The sequence below is a fragment of the Balaenoptera acutorostrata genome, chromosome 17 (assembly GCF_949987535.1).
Source record: "Balaenoptera acutorostrata chromosome 17, mBalAcu1.1, whole genome shotgun sequence".
Classification (NCBI taxonomy): Eukaryota; Metazoa; Chordata; class Mammalia; order Artiodactyla; family Balaenopteridae; genus Balaenoptera; species Balaenoptera acutorostrata.
The window spans coordinates 55,026,853-55,051,470 of record NC_080080.1 but is presented as its reverse complement, the minus strand read 5'-3'; the positions used below and the strand labels follow the sequence as shown (position 1 = coordinate 55,051,470).

Sequence of the window (24,618 nt, the reverse complement as noted above, 5' to 3'; positions counted from 1 at the left end):
TTTTGTTTAGAATGTTCTAAACTGATCAATAACTAAGAGGAAACTTAAACTCTGAATTCATTTTCCCATATTCCTTTTCTGAAAGTGATCACGATATTGCATACTTATATTCACATGGTTTATTCCTCAGGCTATTTCTTACTGTGGTTTCTTTTGAATGTATATTTTGTATTTAGGTATCCATTTCAAAAGGTGATTAACTCTATTATTTGTACTTAGCATTACAGAATCCCATGAACAGAGGGACTTTTCCACCTCTCAGGAATGACTTGAATTTCTTTCTACTGCTTTGCTGGCCAGTGTGTAATTGACTTGCATCTACAATATCCCTAGAAAGTGGCCACCTCGCTGTTCTTGAATATAGCCCATCTTTGGAATGTGCTCTCTGACGAACTGTCCTGTTATTAATCTGTAATTTTTCTCTTGGCAGTGTCTTCTCATTTGTCCTAGTTAGTTCTCTTAAGATTAGTAATTTTTGTTTCTGTTTTTGCTCTTTATCTGTGGCATAATATGGTTGCTCCGCAACTTTATTGGAGGGTATATAAAGTGCTTGTTATGCAGTAGATCTTGAAATGCACATTGTGCTTATATATTTGTAATAATAAATCTTTTGGCATTTTAACACATTGGTTATATTTTCAATTTACTTAAGAAAAAAAAAAGAATTTAAGTTTATAGAGACTGAATGGGATGGGAGTGAGAGTTTACAAAGTGACATAGAGAAGTTAATTTCACAGCATACAATAATTGTTAATTTTTCCATGGAGATATATACCTGTAAGCCTGACTTTTACCCTGCCGTGGAGAGGGAGCTGCAGAGATTTTAAGGCAAGCTGATTAAGAATGCTCCTCATTTAAGAAATTTTTATCCACCAATATCTCTTTAATTTAATTCTTGCTTTGTTAGTGGAGATATTAGAAAGTTTTCTTTTTCTTTTAATTTGCTATTCCAGTGCTAGTAATACAAATCCCCCTGTACTAAGACCAGAGAAGATCCCCCTTGTTTTTGCTTTACCTGGTTCTTTCTTTGGTTATACTCTTCAGGAATTCAGAACCTTTGAAAAACTGAGACCCCCTTCAACAAGTTGCTGGGTTTTTAAATTTTATTATAGCCCCCTCATATATATAAAGTGAACCAGAATTAATGAGGAATAATAAATGAAAAAGGAAAGCTAATCAATAGGAGATACAGAAATTATAAATACTGAGAAGAAATACATCTTTAAAAATCCCAATAGACAGAGTTCAAATAAAATTAGGGCATTTGAAAGGCCAGTTGATATGTTTTTGTGATACCTGTGGGTAGGTACCACCTTGATTCCCATTTTATAAAAGACGAAACTGAGGATCAGACAGTTTAAATACTTTCCCCATAGCCGCAGGACTAGCAGGTGTTTGAGACTAGACAATTGGATTAAATATGGAAATAGGCTGTGTTTAAAAACTGCTAGTGAAATGGAAAGGGAAATAATACCCATTGAATGTAAACTATATGACAAGTAATCTGCTGTCATTTGATGCTCAATTATTTCTCATTACAACAATATGGATTAGATTTTATCATCTCCATTCTGAAGACAATGAAACACAAGCTTGGAGGGATTAAGCCGTTTTCCTACACTGCCCATTTGGGCAGCTAGAATTTGACCATTGAGCTCTGACTGCAAAACCTATGACTTTTCTACTCTACAAAAGAATTGCAAACTCGTTTAAAGCCAGAAAATAACTTTATTTGAATATAAATACCAAATTCTGGACCTTCATAGAGATGTTTTTCCTGTCATCACTACTCCAATGAGTCGTTTAACATACTGTCTTGATTATATGTGTACATGTTCCATCTAGATTTTATGCCCCTATGGGACAGGACTTGTGTTTTCGTAATTTTTGTATCTCACACAGACACATACTACAGCAGTATTCCCAATGCACCCCTTCTTTTACATTTTTTTCAATCATAAACATATAAACTTACAGTTTCATGAAATCTATCCCTCCACTTAAATAGATTCCAGCTGTGGCAATGTTGCTAATTTCCCTGTAGCTTGAACTTTCATCAAATTTATACTTTTAGAAATGCAAATTCGCAATTAATCAATGAATCACTCAGAAAGTAAGATTCACTCTTTGGTCATAGGGCATACAGAGGTTTGTTATAAGGTATGAGACTGAACATTGACTGAATTTCTAACTTATGAAAAACATTTCAACCACCTAAAAAGAGATTTGTGAGAATTTGTTACAGGACTGGGAGTTGTTCTCTGAGTGGTGTTAACAGTGCTGAGTAAATTTTTTAATAAAGTCTTCTAAAATGAAATATAAATATTTTCATTCATATTTGATAGTGCCATAAAATATCTTTGCTCCTCTTTGAAACCTATTATATTACAAAATAATTACTTTATGTAAGAGGTTTTCAGTTTTCAAACACAGATATATTTGTTATTAAATATTCTAGGATAGTTTTTGAGAGTCTGAAGTTATTGCCAATTACTAACCATAGAAAACTGCTTTTTGTGTAGGTCTTTGTTTGCATGCCTGAGGCAATTACCATTAAAACATTTTTTCATATGGCCCCTTTTTATCAGGATTTTGTTCAAGCTTTATTGAGGTATAATTGGCAGAATTGTGTGATATTTAAAGTGTAAAATGTGATGATTTGATATATGTCTACATTGTGAAAGGATTCCCCCCCCATTGAGTTAATTAAGATATCCATCACCTCACGTTTTTTTCCTTTTATTTGGTGAGAATATTCAAGTTCTACTATCTTAGCAAATTTCATTTATACAATACAGTGTTACCAACTATAGTCATCATGTTATATTGATACATTAGATCCTCAGATCTTATTCATCTTATAAGTGAAAGTTTGTACCCTTTTGCCACTGTCTCCTATTTCCTCCACCTCCATCCTCTGGCAACCACTTTTCTACAGTTTCTTAATGTTTCTATGAGTTCAGCATTTCTTTAATATTCCAAATGTAAGTGATACCACACAGTGTTTTTCTTTTTCATTTTGGCTTATTTTTTCACTTAGCATAATGCCTTTTAGATTCATCCATATTGTTGCAAATGACAGGATTTCCTTCTTTTTTAAGACTGAATATCTATGTGTCTATATCTATATCTATTTACTTGCCTACCTACCTACCTACCTGTATCTTATATTTTCTTTATCTATTCATCTGTCAAGTGACACTTAGGTTGTTTCCATGCCTTGGATACTGTGAATAATGCTGCTGTGAACATGGGAGTATGTATATCTCTTCCAGGTAATGATTTCATTTCCTTTAGATATATACCAAGAAGTGAGATTGTTGGATCATATGGCAGTGTTATTTTTCATTTCTTAAGGAACCTCCATACTGTTTTCTATAGTGACTGTATGCGTTTATGTTCCCACCAGCAATATACAAGGTTTTCCCTTTCTCCATGTTCTCGCTAGCATTTATCTTGTCTTTTTGATAATAGATGTCCTAACAGATATGAGGTGCTATCTCATTGTGGTTTTGATTTGTAATTCCTTTATGATTAGTGATGTTGAGCACCTTGTCATGTGCCTGTTGGTCACCTGTTTGTCTTCTTTAGAAAAATGTCTATTTAGATCCTATTGGGTCTAACCAAATTGGGTTATTTGTTTTTTTTTTGTTGTTGTTTGTTTGTTTTTTTATTACTGAGATTTATGAGTTCCTTGTAAATTTTGGATATTAACCACTTAAAGGATATGTGATTTACAAATATTTCCTCCCATCCCACTAGTTGTCTTTTCATTTGTCAAAGGTTTCTTTTGCTGCGTAGAAGCTTTTTAGTTTGATGTAGTCCCACTTGTTTATTTTTGTTTTTTGTTGCTTTTGCTTCTGGTATCAAATCCAAAAAATCATTGCCAAGACCAGTGTCAAGGAGCTTACCCTCTATGTTTTCTTTTAGGAGTTTTATTATTTCAAGTCTTACATTCAAGTCTTTAAACCTCTTTAAGTTGATTTTTGTGTATGGTATAAGATGATGCCCATTTCCACTCTTTTTCATCCGACTATCTAGTTTTCCCATCATCATTTATTGAAGAGACAGTCCTTCCCCATTATGTATTCTTGGCTCCTTTGTCATAAATTAATTGACCATATATGTATGAGTTTAGTTCTGGGCTCTATATTCTGTTCCATTGATCTATGTTTGTTTTTATGCCAGTACCACAGTGTTTTGATTACTATGGCATTGTAATATAGTTTGAAATCAGCAAGTTTGATGCCTCTAACTTTGTTATTTTTTCTCAAGATTACTTTGGCTTTCAGGATTTGTTGTTGGTGGTGGTGGTGGTTCCATACAAATTTTAGGATTGCTTTTCCTATTTCTGTGAAAATGATGTTGGAATTTGATGAAGATTGCCTTGAATCTGTAGATTGCTTTGGGTTATATGAACATTTTAACAGTATTAATTCCTCCCATCCATGAACATGGGATATCTTTCCATTTATTTGTGTCATCTTCTATTTAGTTCATTAATGTCTTATAGTTTTCAGGGTACAGATCCTTCTCCTTGGTTAAATTTATTCCTAAGTGTTTTATTTATTTTGATGCTATTGTAAGTGGGATTATTTTCTTAATTTCTCTTTCTGATAGTTACTTGTTGGTGTATAGGAGCACAACTGATTTTTGTTGATTTTGTATCCTGCAAATTGACTTAAATCACTTGTTAGTTCTAATAGTTTTTTGATGGAGTCTTTAGTGTTTTCTGTATTTAAGATCATGTCATGTGCAAGCAGAGACCCAGTACTGGAAGTCCTAGTTGGACAAGAAAAAGAAATAAAAGGCATCAATTGGAAGTAAAGGAGAGTAAAAGTGGCAAGAGCAGGTATCATTGTCTTGATCTTGATTTTAGAAGAAACGTTTTCAGCTTCTCATCATTGAGTATGATGTTAGCTGTGGCCTTGTCATACATGGCCTTTGTTATGCTGAAGTATGTTCCCCCTATAATCACTTTGTTGAAAGTGTTTATCATGAATTGGTGTTGAATTTTGTAAAATGCTTTTTTTTTACATCTATTGAGATGACTGTATGATTTTTTGACTTCATTTTGTTAATGTGGTGTATCACATTAATTGATTTGTGGATGTTGAACTTTCTTTGCATCCCTGGAATACATCCCACTTAATCATGGTGTATGATCCTTCTAATATATTGTTGCATTTGGTTTGACAATATTTCATTGAGGAATTTGTGTCTATGTTCATCAGGGATATTGGCCTATACTTTTATTTTCCTTGTAGTGTCCCTATCTAGCCTTGGTATCAGGATAATTTTGGTCTCATAAAATGAATTTTGAAGTGTTCCTTTCTCTTCTGATTTTTGGAAGAGGTTGAGAAGGATTGGTATTAATTCTTCTTTAAATGTTTGGGAGAATTCACCAATGAAACCACCTAATTATGGATTTTTTGTTGTTGGGAGATTTTTGATTACAGATTCAATGTGTTTATTAGTAATTGATCTATTTATATTTTCTATTTATTGTTGATTCAGTCTTGTGAGGTTGTATGCTTCAAGGAATGTATCCATTTCTTCTAGGTTTTCAGTTTTTTGGCAGATACTTGTTGGTTGTTCAGTTTTTTGGCAGATACTTGTTCACAGTAGTCTCTTATGATTCTTTGTATTTGTGTGGTATCAGTTGTAATGCCTCCTCTTTCATTTATAGTTTTATTTCTTTGCATTCTCCCTGTTTTTTTTTTTTTTTTTTCTTGGTAGGTAGCTAAAGGTCTGTTGTTTACCTTAAAAAAAAAAAAAAAAAACAACTCTTAGTTTCATTAATCTTTTCTCTTGCCATTTTGGTCTCTATTTCATTTATTTCTGCTCTGATCTTTGTTATTTCACATGGCCCTTTAAAAGACACTTCCTTGTGGTTACATGAATAAATTATTAGAAGCTGTGTTAAGGATTATAATTTTATATATATAGTAATGACTTTTCTTTTGACCCGGCTTGGTGAAAGCCATGCTGACTGAAGACAGTTTGTTAGAGTTTTCACGTTTTTAGAAGGCAATTTACTCAATGTATTTGACAAGCCTTGTAATTCTACATTCCTGCCCTAAGGCATGATCTCCCTTAAAATAAAATATAAAACAAACTCTGGACAGTTCTACTTAGAAGTTTTACTCAATGTTTTTAGTGCACAGTAGGGTCGGGATTATACACCATACTTCATGAAGCAAACTTCCTAAGAAATCGTTTTCTTCCTTCTCCTTCTCACAGGGTCAGATTCACCCAGACAGCCTCCACAGCTCACTTCTCAGTTTCTTTTTCAGAATTCCAGCTCTAGCTCCAGGCCTTTCTCATTCCAGTTTGACTCTCTTCTCCCTCTTAACTTTACATTTTCTGTGGAATGTAATTCATTCTTGTATAAATCAGTTTAGCCTCTCAAAAGGTCTTCTAATTTTTCTCTACATTGAATTCCTAAATCAGCACAAGAGTTTTTGGAGCCAAGCAGAGCAATGGAAGAGTCCTTCTTAGAAGGTGCAGATAGCAGAAAGCTTGTGTCTATTTATACTTTGGTATTTTTGTCCTATCACAGTGAGAATTTAAGATTTCAGTTTACTTCAGGGCAATAGTCCTTTGGGAAAGCCACACAAATAGGGCCTCACAAGTTGACTTTACTTGGATTAATTTACCACCTTCCAGGGAAGACCCCTCAGCTTTGTAATGAATCTGATTTTTATGATCATCCAAGAGCACTTCTGTCTCACACTAATCACAATCATATGAGACCCATGTGTAAAATCAGAATGATTAATTTATATTGGCAAATGCAATTTTTAAGAGGACAGGTCTCTGTTTGACATGCCTAGTTCATTCTTCCCTGAGGACGACCTAGGGAGAGAGCCAAATTTTATCCTAGGAAAATTGTTATATCTAGAATCAGATCGGGGAGATTAAATAGTTCATTCTTCCATTCATTCTACCAGTATCACTTGATCACTTAGTCTAGGACAAGGGCTCTGCAGGGAAGCAGGACTACAATGATAAGTATGTCATATCAACTGCCCTCATGTTGCTTAGTGTTCATGAGAGTGAGTAACACCTGGCTGACTGAATATATGGTTAGAAAAGGCTTTTTCAAGGAAGTGATGTTTTAAGCTGACTTCACCTGAAAGTGACTATGAGTTAGCAATGAAAAGAGAGTTTGTGTGTGGAGTGGTGGGGTGGTGGAGACAGTGGGAAGAAGGGTTTTTCAGGCAAGGGGAATAGCCTGGCTAATGTGTATATTGTGGGACTGATGTTATGTACCTAGTGAAGGCTTTGGGAATTTGTTCTGCAGCAAGAGGAGACTTCTTTTCCTGAGAGGACTAATACGATTAAATTTGTATGTTAAAAAGTTAAGTCTGTTATGGGTAGAGAATATGGTAGGGGGTGAGGGAGACCCAGTGAGGCCAATTAGAAGGCTATAGCAGAAAATGCAGTTAGAATGTGATGGTCATTTGGCTTAAGATGTTGAAAGGGAAAAATGAAAATGTAAATGACTTCCACATATTTATGAGGTCAGATCCATAGTATTTAAGACTGGTTAAATGTGGGAGATGGATAGTAATAAAAGTGACTCTAAGGTTATTGTCATTAACAGCTGGGTAAATGGTGGCATAGAACAATGGGGAATAACCAGGTTTGAAGGTAAGGTATTATTCAATAAATTCATTTGTGTACCAGGTGCAACTGATTTAGGCTGTGTAAAATCCAAATAACAGTCATTTAAACCATGTAAACCCCTCTACCCTCATATATCAAGAAGACTGAGAGAGTAATTCCAAGGTGATCCATTGGTTCAGTGGCATTTGCCCTTTTGTTCCAAGTTTGTTGCTTCATTGTTACAATGCAATTGTGTTCTCATTGAAGGCACGAGGATGGAAGAGTAAAGACTTGACAAGATCTCCTCGTATTCTTTCCCCTTTTAGAATAAGCAGTAAGCAAATGTTTTCCTCTAAGACCACCAGAGGACTTATTTATAGTTTTCCCTGTCCTTGGCCTACCCTTGCTGCAAAGAATAATGAGTGATTGGTAAAAGAGAAAGGGATCATCGCAGTTGGCTTAGAACAGTGGTTCTCAACCCTGTTAGACACCAAAATCCCTTTTAGTAATCTGAAGTGAAATTCATAGACAATATAATTTACCTATATACCTCATACGAAAAATATATTTAATGATTTATTTGTCATAAAATAGAAAAATGAAAAGATATGTAAATGTTTAGGCAAGGTTCAAAATGAGGTAATTGGATGTTTGCAACTGTATATATAGTGCAGTGGGGTACATGATGTTTGCAACAATATGTAGAATCACCACAACATAGCAGTGGTGATCAGACTGACACATATGTGCTGTATTGGTGTCACAAACAGCATGAGTGGTGTTGCTATCGACCTTTTCTAAAATGTTGAAGAAGTCTTGGTAACACAGTGAATAAAACAAACTATAACAACATGCTAGTTCCAATCCTGGAGGTACATTCAAGAGCATGGGGAATGCAGAATAGTTCTACGATATGCACTTTTGTCCTTCATATTGCAGGGACACATACCCGGGACCCCACCAACCTATGCCAGTACTGTCTCTGATCATTGTGACAAGCAAATTTCCAGGAAGAATAAAGTGTGATTGACACACTGTAGATCAGAGAAGAAATGTAAGAGCAGCTGAAGGCGAAGAAAGATTGATTTCCCTGATTTTGAGTGGCATCTCATAAATTTCCACGTACTGTCTGCAACTATTACAGACATTCACCATAAAGTTAAATTAAAACTTACCCTGCACTAATTCTCATTATGTGTCTAGCCCTAAGGAGTCTGATTAATTCTGTCCAGCATAACACTAATTGAAGATCAAGGTTTCCTTGCGAAATATTGCTCAGTACCTTGGGCACTGGGGAAATGTATCTAGTGAAAACAACTTTTAATCCATGTTCTCAGGACTTTCAGTGAAATACCTAACTTATATTTTTGGATCTCTAGAAAAAATTTTTCATCATTTTAGGTTGTTTTCTTTTAAATTATTGGCTCGTGTAGTTTATCATCCTATACTGAACTAGCTAGACTTCAACTTTTTCTTTCTTATTATTTACTATAGTCTAACTTGCCAAACATTTTTGCTGATGGCTATTTGCCCGTTAGAAATCAAAAGTTAAAAGCAGTCAATCTTGAAAATGATTAACTGAGAAACAAAAAGAAATTTAATTAGTATAATAAAGTTTCAAATGCTTGGCTGTTTTTCTTCTGCTACATGAAGGAAATAAGAATTTTTCTTTGAAATCTGGCTCTCCATCTGCATGGACAGCCTAATAAGAAAATAATTTTGAAATAAAAAATAATTTTGAAAAACACATTAGTATTTCTAGAGCCATTAAAATTATATTTTGCATTTAAGTTAAATTAGAATTATTTCACCAAACAATTTCAAGTAGCAAATAGAAAGAGATGTCGAGGAATGAATTTAAATATGAATATTTTATTGTTTTTCATTTGGGATATTTTAGTGAAGTCGTTGGTCTTAAAATTTCTCAATCCCATTTAAAATATTTAGTTTAGGTAAGAAATAGTCATTTTATTAATTTATCAACCCAAAATGAAATATTTGGGGAATAGAACTTTACAGCGGAATTTGGAGAATACCCCAGAATCACAGCGTTTAGGCAGGAAGACAAAATTGTGTGTGTGTGTGAGTGTGCATGTGTGTTCTGTAAAATAATAAAGACTGTTACCTCTATGAATATGTGAAATTTTGTAGCTTATTGCTATGAGGTTTGAGATTAGAAAACTATAAAGCAGGACAGATTAGCAAAAGATTAGAGAAGAGATTAGTGAATGATAGATTAGCAAATGATGGGCATGGTTTTTAGCAGGGCCTTGAAGGAAATGATGAATATGTGACAGTGAGAATACTGATATGACATTGAGGGCTAAGAAAATATGGAGAAAATAAAGCCATCTTGAACTGGTCATGGAGGAAGAATGGCTTGGCTACACTGATAAAGCTGTGTTAATGAGGAATTGAAAAATGCTTAGAAATATTAATGTTGAGAGAATGAGGAGGTGGTTGATTTAATGCCATAGATTCAGATGACAAAATGTCAAAATCTTCCAGAATTGCTTTAGGTAAGAGGGTGGTGTTACACGAGTAATATGTGAAATAGATTTATGGTATCTTATTGGATAAGGGCAAGGTTAGAGGGATCCAGAACGGTTATAAAATTGTTGAAGTAGTTCAATTATGAGGTGAACAAGGACTAGGTGGTTAAACTGCTGGCAAAAAAATACAGATGCTAGAAATAGAACCTGGTAATGAAAAAATGAAAAGATATGTTTGTGTGTGTATCTATCTATATATCTATCTATAGGTAGATATATGCATATATATATATATATATATATATATATATACACACATATGCTATCTAACCAATTTAATCAATTTTATTAAATATGAATGAAAGGAAATATTATTTTTCCTTATTATTTCACAGTATAAAACTGTAATTTTATTTCCTAGGGAATGGAGGTGGGGGTGAGAGACTGAATTATAAGGTAACAATCCTTAAATTATTTTGAGACAGGGTTTGAAAGTGCAAACAAACCCAGACAAAAATTTCCAAAATTTAATGCTATTATCTTGTAGGTTTCTACTGAATCAGCATAAACCACATTTGTTAAATTAACCATATAGCCTTGTGAAGTGAATAGAATGAAGGATTGAATTAGCTGCTAGATTAGTAATGAATCACTTGTAGATTCAAAGATAAATTTATTGTAGTAAAGTAAGAAAACATTTATTCTGCTTACAATATACTTATTTTATATATGAGTTTAATATTTAAATATTTAATGTTCTTAACTATCTTCAGGAATCGTTTCTTTTATTTTAGTTTAAAATAGAAGCATTTTTAATGATAGCTAGTATTCCTACCTGTACATTTTCATATTTTGTCTAATCACTTTGAAAATACTAATTTCATAAAATAACTATATAATAAAATAAAGAACAGACTTTCCCAGTTTGTATATACAAAACAGATACTTTTAGAATCTGAATTCACTCCTGCAGTAACAGGATATGTTCTGAGATGAAAAAACATAAACTCACTTTTCTAAAATTTAATAATTTCTAAATAAAATTTCTAATATACAATTTTATATTTGTATTTATTAGACATGCCTTGTGCAATCCAGTAGTCATTAGCTACGTATGGCTTATTAACCTTAAATTAATGAAAATGAAATACAGTGAAAAATAGTGTGTTCATCTCTTGCTGTGGAGCACAGGGGTGTTATTTGAATACTCTCTGATCTTTTTAGGGTTTACTTGTTTCAGTTAATGCTAGAGTTTGGAAACCCCATACTCCTGTAAACTATTAAGAAATATTTTCTGAGACCCTCCCAGGTAAGCACTTGTGCTAGATGATAAACATGAACATTTTGTATTAATCCAATAATTGTTGTGAAGTTTGTAAGACATTGTATTAACATAAAAACTACTTACTTGTAAAAGACTTGAAATATTCAGGAACTTTCTAGTGAAAGAGACACTGAAATGTTCAAGAAAGTTTTAATGAGTTATTCATTCCAGTGAAGATTAAAGGCCAATAAATAAGACAATACAGAAAGCATCCATTTTTTAAAATTTAAGTACAGTTGATTTACAATATTGTGTTAGTTTCAGGTATACAGCAAAGTGATTCATATATATATATATTTAAGAAAGCATCCATTCCTAATCTTGACTGCAAATAGGACAAGAGGAAGCAGAGGGCACAAAGATACTATAGAATAAGAGATTTTATTTAGATATAAGGAAATGTTTCCTGGTGTGGAAAGTAATTGCACATTGGAAGGATTTATTGAGTGAGGTTATGGGATTTCTGGAAATCTTTAAAAATAGAATACATTTCGATCTCTCTAGAGAGGTATGTGATATGCCAGCAGGCATTGAGTGCGAGGATGAATTAGATTCATTGCCATGGTTTTTTCACAGCAACAGTTCTATGAATCTGTAGAGGACATGACATTGGATAATTCTCACTGTGCTCTGCAGGAAGTCAGGTCTCCAGACTGCTTGTCCTAACAGTGAATCAGGGCCAAAATATTATCCTACATTCAACAACTTCTCAAAAACAGGAAATTAAAAAACCTGAAAACTACAAAATGCTAGTGCTTTGTCATTTTAAGAAACAGTGTTTCTTGAAGTGGATTAGCTTTTCCTTTCCTATGCACGCTTTAGAAGCTGTGCATAGTTCTAATTATGTCAGACTGTATATTCAGATTGTAATTTTGAGGTTTAAAAATTAGAAAAGTATGTAAGGAAGTATAACTGCCACTATTTTAAAATAGTTCAATTAAATACTCCTACAATATTTGTGTTGTGCTTGAAAATATGTACAGTTTTTTCAATGGTAATACATTTTCCTGTCCTTAAATATATGTATAGAGCGCCTTGATTTTAACATTACCTTTTTTCCAACATTATCTTTTACAAACATTAATAAGAGTTGTTGCTTTTAGAAACTCTAAAGGAAATAATAGCTGGAAAACCCTCTGTAGCTTAAAGTCAGTCATTAAAACTCACAATAGGGTAAGTAATTAGAACTACCTACTCTTAACTTGTAAATAAGCATAATTCGTTCCAAAGAGGAAATATCGAAACTTGGTTCATGTCTACTGTAATGCATTACTCAGATGCTACTGAGCATTTCACATTAAGAACTTATTTCAACAACTACAACAAAGACCAAATCTGAACTGCTGACATGGCTGTTCTGCAGTGAATGGGCTAATGTTGTATTTACTGTGATTTCAGAATACATATGAAATAATGATTTGTGCCTTTAATCTGAGTGACATGATAAGCCCCACTCCTCACTTTGTGTGAAAATATTCCATCAGACTTACACAGGTTTGATGTTCCAGCTACCTGGATTGGGTTCTAGCACTCCAATATTCAAGCCTGTGGCTGTGCTGGAAATGAGGCAGTGGACACCCAGGTCAGAGCCACAGAGAACCAGGAAGTTGGCAAGTGGCCTGAGTACACCCACTAGGGAGGCATTGGAAGAAACTGGACAGTTAGGAAACTGGGACAGGAGGGCTAGGCTTGCTGCCATAGTTGATGGCATGGCTGCTTCAGAGCTGCAGTGAATCTCGTCACATATCCTGTACATCAAAGAAGAAATCCAAAGCCACAGCTCACCTGAAAAGCCAATGACTAATTTTTTTTTATCCATTGATGTCATTGTTAGCCGGGTTTAAAATGGAAAGCAGAAGCAGGTCAGGCTGAGTCATACTCACAAGGCAGAATTTGGGAGAAGCAGGAATCAAAGGCTGGACCAGATGGCATTTTATATCTGCAGAAAACTGTGTTTGAGAATAGCTGACCAAATAAACAATGAAAAATAAGAACTGACCCTGGAAGGAGAACATGCTCCTGGGAGATGGGTGGGTGAGGAAGTCAAGATAAAATTGTCTGTGTGAGGCTTCTCCAGAGAGAAGGTTCTTTTGATAGGCAGCCTGATGTAGCAGAACAAGCCCCTGCTTTGGGGTGAGACAAACACAAGTTTATTTTCATACACTGGCTGTGTGATTCTGAGCAAGATATTTACTTAATCTCTGTTTCTTCATCTGTAAAATTCCAATAATAATTCTTATCTTCCAGGTTATTCTATTTAAAATCGAACAAGTACTCTGCCTGATAATGTAGTAGAGAATCAGTGAACATTATTATGTTGAAGTTTCAGTGGATGGAAAATGCCTTTAACATTCATTCATTCACTGCATCATTCCTTCCTTCATTCATTCAGTAAGTAATTCTTGAATAGACACAAAATGCTAGAGAGTGCTGGAGGCAGAGGATACATTCAGGAGATAGTTACACTTTCCTTAGAATATAGATCACTGGTAGCAAAGTATCAGCATAGTACTTGCTACAGAGGGGAAGGCACCAAGATTTAAGTAAAGTACAGAGAGGAATTGCATGAGTTGGGTATTTGTTCTTATTGAGATCATAATGGTTTCAGACATCTCAACATTTCATGTGTCCCTAATTATTCTCTCTAGAGGGATTTCTTCCTCTCTGGGTAATAGCACTTTAGCCAGTCTCACAGGAATTGAGGCACTACTAAAGGCTTTCATATATATATATATGAAATGTGTGTGTATATACATATATATAATATAAATTATATTAGAGTTTGAGTAAGAAAGCAGAACCACCATGAGTGGTTTAGACTAAGGGATTTTTTTTTGGGGGGGGGATTAAACATTTCACAATTGTAAGAAACACGGGGAAAATGAAGACCTGAAAAGGGGTGATTGAGGGATCCGAAAAAAAACTAATTAATGGTGAAGAAGTTCTGTGGAATGTCTGTGGAAAGCTGCTACCTATGCATGTGATGACAAGCATGACGTCCTTGTAAGTCAACTGGGCAGCTGGACGTAAAGCAGAGATAAAGCAAGGACAAGCTGGGATCCATGAGGACACTCTGGAACCCACAAGGACAAACCAGAAGCCACGTCCATCTGTCACTACACCTAAACTCAGTGTTGTTGGCTATTTGCTGAAGAAACTGAGGGCCTTCATCAGGGACCTGCACATGCACCTCACTCAGGACACCAAGGAACTGGAAGAGGATGGGGAGAAGGGTGAGTTTGAATGAACTGCTAGTTTGGCTGCTTTCCTGTGCAATATTGTGCCACCAAATTAGCCACAAAGTGAGTGAGATGCAGCGGCTCGTGGGGCCCTGCACAGACCTCTTGAGGATAACGAGTGATGCTTTATCGCCACCTTCTAAACGTCGTGTGTATTCCTGTATGGCCAAACTAACCCAATACCACAAAGGAAAGGGAATTCTGGGAGATTCAGTTTTCAGCCTTTCTAGGTTGGCACAGTGCAAAACCACCCCTGAGAGAGGGAAGCCTTTTGGTATCATTATCCTTATAGACAAGCTCCCTGCAGTGTGATTCCATTTAACCCTGTCTGCATCTGTGATTCTCAAAAAGAGGTGGAGGAGGAGTTGAGAAGGGTAGAGCTAGGTGAGTAAGGGGAGGCATCCAAGAATCACTTCAGGAGCATTTTCTAACTGCTCACCTCTGCTTCTGTTTCTTCACCTCCCAACGACCTGAGATTTTAATTACGTATTTTGATTTAGAGCAAGAGAACTTACTCTGCTACTGCTGAAAAAATCACAGCACAGCAATTACCGATACTGGTGGAAATGTGCCCCTTCCATTGGTTATGTCTGTGTGGAATATAGATGAGGATCGCTGTTTTGTATTCTATAGTAGTATTTGTTTGTTTTTACTGCTGAATTCTTGGCTCCTTAAAGGCAAGAGGGGAGTCTTTCTTCTGTCTTTCACACTCTGTTCCAATTTATGTTTAGTCTTGTTATGCAGTAACTCTCAGCTCTCAAACTCAGGTGCCCTCAAGGGCCAAATACACAACACAAATGTGAGAGCAAAGAGGATAGTGGGGGCTGAGTGCTAGAACCAGAGTAACAGTACCTAACCTAAAGCTATTCACATGGGATGGGGCAAGTGGGAGGCAGGGGAGGGAGAGAGAGGAGTGAGAGTGATTGATAGGGGAAGAGACCAAATAAAATGCATATACCATTACCACCTGCCCCACTCCCTGGGGACATCTACACACCACCTGCCATCACTTCTGAGAAAATGGTGGAGGTTGCCATTTTAATATATAAAGTTTACTTTTATTACTAGGAGCCTAAGCTTCATCCAATGTGACTTACATTAAGGAATCAAGTATTATGGATTATACTGTGACCAGCAAATGATGTTCATAAGCAATACAGATCTCTAACAGCTTTGATAATAACCCTCTAATGGAAACTAAAATAAAAATATTTTAATATTTCAATGAAGTAGCATATGACCTACTTAAAAAGCCCTTTATTGCAACTTATTGACATAGCTGGAGGAAAATAAGAAGTGTATTAATATATAACATTGTCTTATTTGTTCCCCCAATTAGTAAAATATTAGGAATTTAATAACATTAAAACTGTGAATGTGATTTGGTATTAAATAATATGTCATTCGCTGTTATAATTAAATTAAGTTACTAAAAGAGTAAATGATCCTGAATTTACAAAAATAAATAATATTTATGTTAGTAAAAAGTCTGTATGTTGTGATAAATCTTAAGTTTCATAAATGCTAACTTATAAAACATGGCTTTGCATTTTAAAAATTTTACAAACAATACTTATTAGGAAAGTACATTCCACACCAGTTCTTCAGTTCATAATTTTTTCTAGTTGTTCAGTTTAAGATTTTAAAATGTTGCTAAAATGTTACATTGGAAAATTAATTCACACATTTTAAGATAAATTAACATATAATTTAGAAAAGTCTACCATATGTGGGATTAAGAAATTTAGAGAAAATCTTATTTTCAGCTCCAATTTTCAATTTTTTTTTAACTTTCTATGCAATGCATGTACCCGCCCCCACCTCCATGCATTTCAGGGCACAAACCTCCACTGGCAGTGAGAGGCACTATTAAACTTTCATAGGTAATAAACCAGAGATGACAACTGGGAAATGCTTGGTGCATTTGGAACTGTTCGCTGATGAACAAATAACTGAATGAGTAAGTAAATAAATGAATGATTTCTACGCTTTGATTATTAACTAGTCTTCCTTTTAATGGTAAACTATCCTCCAGTCAGTTGTTAAAATACATAGCTGTTTGGGAGTTTTGAGATATACCTGTCTGATACATTTTATACTTTACATAATGTTCCACCTGTCCTTTCTTACATATTGAAGGCACAAATATGTCTCTCATATATTCATCCAATATTTTTCTCATTTACATCTAGACACTACTTGTTTTTCTTTTCCAGAGTTTATTAATTACTTATAAATCACTCTTCATCTGTAGGATGAAACAGATTTACAGTGTTGTAAAACTAATGTTGGCCGCAAAAGTCAATACCTTGACTACACTCTATAAGCTATTTATGTAAAAAATTGATGTTAGTCATTATAACCCAATTTGTATCATAAATAAAGGGCTAAAAAATTTAACAGCTAAAAAGAAATTATTGGCAGCAGAAGGTACCACTGATAGGGCCTAGAAAATTAAAGTAAATTTATTTTATGAAAACAGTGAGATACATATGATGGAAAAAGAATAAAGCTTTACAGGTCGGTGAGCCTGTGTGCTAACTCAATACTGACATTATATTAATCAGAGTTTTTGGTTGTAAACAACAGAGAGCAAATATGGGTTTTAACCATGAAAGGAATTTTTTTTGGAAGGAAGTGGTTAGCTCATAGAGTTAAATGGAATGCGGGAAACCACAGATTTCGAAATGGTTGGGAACCTAAGACAGCTACTTGGCAAAATCATGCCATTGGAATAGTGGCTAGGATCATTCTGTTGCTGATACTGGACCCCACACTGACGACACTGACACTATTGACACTGACAACACACGTGGGTGCTGCACTGTGGCTGTGGTTATAGTTGGTTTTTAACTGCCCTTAATTCTTTGGGTTACTTGCTCTAGATTCACAGTCCCAGATGATGTCTTCCTGAGTCACATGTTGATGCTCTGAGGCCTGGAACCAGAGAGAGCAAGCAAGTAACTGGAATGTTCTGGTTCTGCTGTGGGAGGGAAGACCCTACCTCTAACCAAAAGATAATAGGAAGACAGAGTCTCCAAAACTGGAAGCATGAATTGTATGCATGTTAAAGTGAAATTTGTATGTATCAAAATGACTAATAAGCACTAAAACCATTAAAAAGCTGTGTGATCTAAGAGGGCACATGATTCAACTTCTCTGGATATAATTTTCTTTTTTTAAAAATTAATCAATTAATTTATTTGGCTGCATTGGGTCTTAGTTGTGGCCTGCGGGATCTTTCATTGTGGCGTGCGGGCTTCTCTAGTTGCAGCACGCTTGCTTGTCTCTAGTTGTGGCGCATGGGCTCCAGAGTGCACAGTCTCAGTAGTTGCGGTGCATGGGCTTAGTTACCCCGTGGCACGTGGGATCTTAATTTCCTGACCAGGGATCGAACCCACATCCCCTGCATTGGAAGGTGGATTCTTAACCACTGGTCCACCAGGGAAGTCCTTGGATATAATTTTCAAACCTGCAAAATAAAGACGGGATATCCATAATGTCTACCTTAAAGCAGCATAGGTTTTAAGTTCACTTAGAAAGATAATGCAAGCACACTGTGCAAACAACAACAACAATCAGTGAGAATCTGGACCACTGGGAGTGAAATGATAGAGTACTGGTAAAGAAAATGTTTACACTATTTGATAACTAGTGATATCAGAGATGAATAACTTGGGGGCTAGTCAGCTGTTTACCTGCATGATGTATACAATTCACCACTTGCATGAACCCCATAATGACAGCTAGATGTTATTACTTTTAAGGCAAATTTTCACAAGAGTGGTGAAAAGGACGAGAAATTTGGGGAAGAGCAGGAAATAGAGTCTGTGACAAAACATAGCAATCTTTCAGGTTATTTACAACAGAAAGTGGGGTAAACTACATTGTGGAGTTTGGGGAAAAACACTCTACAGAAATTATCTTGAAAACAAAGCCAACTACATAGTGATTGGAGAGAAATGTACCTCATATAATATACCTTTATATGTTTCATAATTTTTCATATCTTTCAATATAGTTTACATCTGTAAGAAAAAAATTACTACTTTTCAGATACCTTAACAAATCCAAAGGTTAGAATCATCATAGAAGTACTCAAGTATTTTTCAAAATATTTTTATTTTAGCAAATTTTGCCTTGAGACATAACAGGCTCTCCCATACTTCTTTTGATAATAAATAACACTTTTATAGCACCTTTTATCTAAGACCACTTCAGTATCATTATAATTTTTCCCTATCCTTTTGCTCATAATTTAGTTAAGGTATCTAAGCAAATATGTAATATTGAAAGGGCTTAAACCTCAGTGCACTAGAATCTTTAAAAAGCTGTGTTTCATTGATTAAAATTAAAAAAAAAAGATTGTAGAAGCGCACTGTCACCAACTCTTTGTGCTTAGGAAGTCACTTTTTCTCTCCCTTTTTCAATGTTCTCATATGACAATGAGGGAGCGTCCTAAATGATTTCTAAGATTACTTTCATCTCTGAATCTATGTGATTCCATCATACCACTCCTTACTTCAGCAAGTTGCAAACTCGCACTGTGTGCATAAGTAGTATTGAGTTGATGTTTCTTGACATATTTAACTCTCCTGTTAAGAATTTGTAGCTGAAAATGGAAAGTTAAATGTGTAAGAAACACAAATGTCCATGTATCTATTTGGATATGTGCTCTCTCACTCTCTCTCTCAAAAAGAATTATAGATATAGGTAGATAGATCTCTGTGTCTATTACATGTGTGTTCTTAAATTATGATAACATAATTTATTCTATGGATATTTATATTTGTACTATTATAATTCCTGATGTAAGTCTCTTATCTAAAAACCTTAGAGGCATGTTTTGGAATTTATAATCTGAAAAGTAATATAATGCATATACCATGTTTTATATAACACCCCCAGAAGGATTTGGACAGCAACCCATACTCAAATATTCTACAAATATTTCTACATTCAAATATTTCTATGTTGAAATGTATTTACTATTCACAAATAAACATTGCAGTTGAATTTTTACCATGTGCATGTATTATACTTAAATAAAATCAAAATACTATTAAAAAAAAGAAAAGCAGAATATTGTGCTCAGAAAATAAAACCTTGATGTTTAAAAAAAGAAAAAAAACATTTCAACAGCTTCATGTCAAGTTCATGCCTAGTTTGCCAAATTAGTTCAGATCAGGTCAAGTTTTGCCATCAAATGAATTAGAAAACAAAACCTTTAGTTTTAAGAGATTTTTGGATTTTATTTATGTGCATAATGGATTTTGAACATGTTTATGAATGCTTTATCTGACCAGAAAGGCCCTCTTTTTAGAAATAATTTTTGGGTTTGCTTCTGTTCCAACTAGATGTTCTGCATTGAAGCTTAATGGCGTCTACAGACCACATCCCTTGCTGGACACAGTTGCTTAGCCCACCTGGGGACACTTACCTCCAGCTATGACTATCATATTTTTCCTTGGGATTTTTAAATTACAGCAAAAAGACATGAGTTCATCTGTCACTTTCTCTCTGGTGGCAGAGGTTTGAGAACCATCAGGAGCCGTGTTTCTTGGCTTATGGGAAGAGTTTGGCCGCACAGAGAGAAAATGAAGGGATCCTATATGGAGATACAAGGGTGAGAATTGGAGAGTGTCGTGTCAACCTTGCAGTCTCTGATTCTTGTTCCTGAAGCATCCCATTTGCAACCCTCTCCTTTCCAACAGTTTTGTAGTTCCCATGGCTTTAACAAACCAGTGTACATTCATTTACCTTTAGTAGTTTGAGCTGGGTTTTAATTATTTTCATCTGAAAGACCCCTAACCAAGAATGGAAATATCTTTGTTGAGCTGCAGATGTTCATTTTGATATTTGAGCCTTTCCATTTGTCTTGAGTCCTGCAGGGTAACCCAGGTGTCCATTAATACCTCCATCTCTAAAGGGCAAGCCTGTTTAATCAGAGGTAATGCTGTGGCAGCAACTTAACCCAGAAATCTCCTTTGCTTAACACAACAGAAGTTTGTTTCATGTTTACTGCACCTCTAAGTCCGTTTGCAGAGAACTCTGCCTCACGTGGTCACCCATGGGCCAGGCTGACAGAGGTTCCACCATCTTTTACTTGCACCATCTGGGGAAGGTGGCCTCCTGGTCACTGTGAAGAGGAGGAGAGGACTGAGGGATCAAGCACATGCTCTGAAATGCTTGTGTCAGGAGTGACACACACCACTTCTGTGAACAGCCTTTTGTCCAGAAAGAGTCAGTGACTACTGACGCACAGGAGGGTTCCTGGTGCTGAGAAATGGAGAGCGGAGCGCACGGGTTATTCCGTGAACCGCAGCCACACTGTCATCTTGGAATCCAATAAAATCTAGACTTAAGTTTAAGGGGTATCAAACTTAACAGTTGTGATGGACAAAGTTTTTTTCTTGGAAAATAGTTAATCGATGGAGGCCAAAGGAAAAGAGATTGAGAGCAGCCTCTGTAGGGGACTGTGTGCCAACTTTCTGTCAGTAAGGGCTTCTGATTGGAGTTCTGGGTTCTGCATGTTGTTTCTCTTCTCTGACTGTGAAGACACATTTCTGTCCAGTTCAGTCATTTCCTACAGATCTTCTGATCAAGATTTAAGTGATAGATGAAGGGAACTGGGGAAGGTCAGCGGGAGAGTAGGTTATAGAAACATTTCCAGGAGAATTTGTTTCTCCTTTAATCACTAGTTTTACTTTCACTCAAGCATGTTAATTTAGATGTTCTTAAATCAGGAGTATATTTATTTTGAACCTTTTAACACTGCAAATCAGCTAGCTGAGTTTCATATTCTAAAAGAACAAGGTAAACAAATGACACTAGTGAATAGAAAACATTAATCTCTCACATGCTTTAGTTTAAATAGTTATAGGAAAGTGCTCTCCTATTAAAATACATTAGCCTATAGCAAACCATTAAAAAATTCTAATGAATCCTTTTCTTCCCAAAGAAAACTATTTAAGCATTCAATCAGTTAATATAATGGATTAAAATAGAACATGATTTTGGTGGCACAATTTCAAAACAGAAGGAATTAGAGACATTCAGATACTGAACATTCAACACAAGCTATGATTTCAGCAGGGAGTCTTATTTGGCCTTTCTTCATTCTAATTCCATCAATTTCAAATTTCATTAACAGCAATGGGACACAAAACATTCCAACAGTGATGCTTTACGAAACCTTGCAAGTTTTGAATAATATTGGTCTTTGTCATCATTTTATTTCCAAGTGTATGTGTTTATATTCTTTTGCTGAGGAATGACTCAGTATTTCTCCCAGTGGGCATTGAAGAATTAAGTTTTAAAAGACAATATGTATTCAGTTTCACTGTGTATAGCTGAAATAATCTGATTTAACTTGGTTACGTGTAAAAATTTGGGTAAGACTAAGAGAATTACCTAATTACCTTTTGAGAAGACTAAGATGAATTACCTAACCTTCTGAATCATCTGCTGAAATAGTTAGATTTTCAAGAATAAGAAGTTATTATTTTCATGTAAATTAAAGGTGTTTTCAGAGTAGTTAGAACTAACACAGGAAGTTATACACACACACCCCCGCCCACCACACCCATCCATACATGCATAAAGTGATGTTTTGTGTTTCAGTGTATATTGTCCATGAATTGTGTAAATGGCAAGCCATATGATTTGTTCAGTAAAATTAGTATTTTAGAGTGGTAAGGGACAGAAGTAGGAATGAAGGAAACCAACAAAAGTTCTCAGCTTCGAAACAGTAGGTGTGCTACAAGTGATTATCAGTGTAGACTCTTCAGTACTGCTAGATGGTGGTGGTTAGCTCCATGTATTAGGACTTGAATAATTACACAAACTACAGTTGAGTAAGTGGTCAGAAATATTTTCAACACTGTGAAGGAGCAAACTGGCAGAAGCCTGGCAGCAGGATGAGGGCAGTACCTTTTATTCATTTCGTGGGAATTAGGAGGTTAGGGTTGCTCTTGTGGTCAGTAGGTTATCAGATTCTCAGAGTTTATAAAACAAAGCCTCAGATTATCAGAGGTTGCAGAAATACCTTGTTTCAGAGAAAGGAGACAAAAAGAGTCTTACTAATAAGATTATTATTATTATTTCTGGGTAAAAAATCCTCAAAGAGTGCTACTACTGAAAAATTAAATTATTAGGCAAACACACCCTGGTCTGTGATGTTGAGAATAGAGATTGAATAGAATAGAGTGCTACTCCCTTTCCTCATAATCCGTTTCTCTCATGCCTCCTCACAGAAGCCCACTGATTTTGCATTATGTTTAGCTTCTTAAAAGTCTCCCAGAATCTCTATTTCTACTGTCTTCTATTCCCCTGTTAAAGGAAACCTCTTCAATTCCCATTTATTCAGTTTATTACATGCCAGGAGCTGGGCTAAACACATTAATGTATTTAATATTATCTGGTAAAAAAATTTGTGATAACAGGCATTGACACTATTTTTTTCTTCACCATGAAACATATCTGTGGGCAATATCCTAGGAGGGAGATGTTTAGAGATTTTTAGTGGAAATATTTAGTGGCATCTAATACCCTTCACTCTTTCTTTTCAACAAACAAAAAACAACAAAACTGTTCAAAACTATTACTTCCTTATTAATTTTCTATATTACATTTTTTGTGATTATAACTGCAACTGTCATAATCATAAAAGAGAGCATTGTAAGACCTCTGGAGCTCAAATTCAGGAAAAATGAAAAACAAATTTATAGTAATCATTCATATGTACATAGGGGAAGCTTTTGACATCTTATTTAAGTGAAATTACTGGACACTAAAATCCAAAGTCCTTAGGAGGCTACATTCTGAAACACTGACTCATAACATTAAAAAAATTATTAGACTTTCTGGGATGATGACTTCCCCATGAGAAGATGCCTCTTGCAAAGGATCTCCTTCATCCCTCTCCAAGATAGAAGAGGAAACACAAGAAGAAGTGCCTGGTGCAGAGCCCCAATTCCTACTTCATAAATGTGAAATGCCCAGGATGCTATAAAATCACGACTGTCTTTAGCCATGCACGAACAGCAGTTTTCTGTGTTGGCTGCTCTACTGTCCTCTGCCAGCCTGCAAGAGGAAAAGCAAGGCTTACAGGAGGATGCAGCATTACAAGACAGAAGCAGCATTAAAAGTACCCCGAATCAAGATGAATGGGAAACCATCCCATAAACACATTTTGAATACAAAAACATCATTAAAGATGAGAAAAACTTTAGATTCTTCAGCAATTTGGAAAACTGTTCATAAAGGTAAACCCTTTGAAGATGTCTGCCTTAATGGACAATGTTCTTGAAAAAAAAGTAAAGTTGGTAAATTTTAATTCTAATGAACTCAGGAAGCATAGTGAGAATTCAGTGTTGTGGAAGGTGATAATGACACTGCATGCAGCCAGCTTATAAGACACTTAACAGCTCTGATTAGCAGTAGAATAGCCTGGCCAGAGCATTAAGTCTTCTACATGAATTTTAAAAACATAAAAACCAAAAAGAAAATAAAACCCAAAAAGTATTTAAAGTGCTTGGCAGCAACTGAAGTAATTTGTATGTAAACCATGCTAGAGATTTCAAGATATAGAGGAAGAGAGATAACAGTGGAGACATGGTACCTCCTGGCTGCTAATGGAGGACGTCCGTATCCACAACAACAAAAACCGTCCCTGGGCACATTTTTGTGAACATTTCTGACTGTTATCTACCACTAGGGAAAAAGGAAGACGAGGTATTTGCCTTCTGAGAACTCTGGCAGATGAATGGCGGACATTGGGCTACACTCAACCAATCATAAGCATCCTCCTGGTGTGTATTTAGTCTGGATATATCATTAAAAAAAAAAGGATAGTTTAAAATCTATTCTGCAAGTGGCAGCAGCAACAGCACCCTCTTGGCTCCTTGGCTCCAATAGGATAGTGGGCGTGGGAGCCAAGGAGCCAAGAGCA

At 35.4% G+C, this 24,618-nt stretch overlaps 1 protein-coding gene and 1 pseudogene across 5 annotated transcripts in view; both read left to right on the top strand.

The window, feature by feature from the left end:
* Positions 1–24,618, top strand: part of RALYL (RALY RNA binding protein like) — an 816,695-nt gene that overhangs the window by 155,635 nt on the left and 636,442 nt on the right. The gene's annotated exons all lie outside the window — the stretch shown is intronic.
* Positions 23,558–23,812, top strand: LOC103012598 (40S ribosomal protein S27-like; annotated as a pseudogene).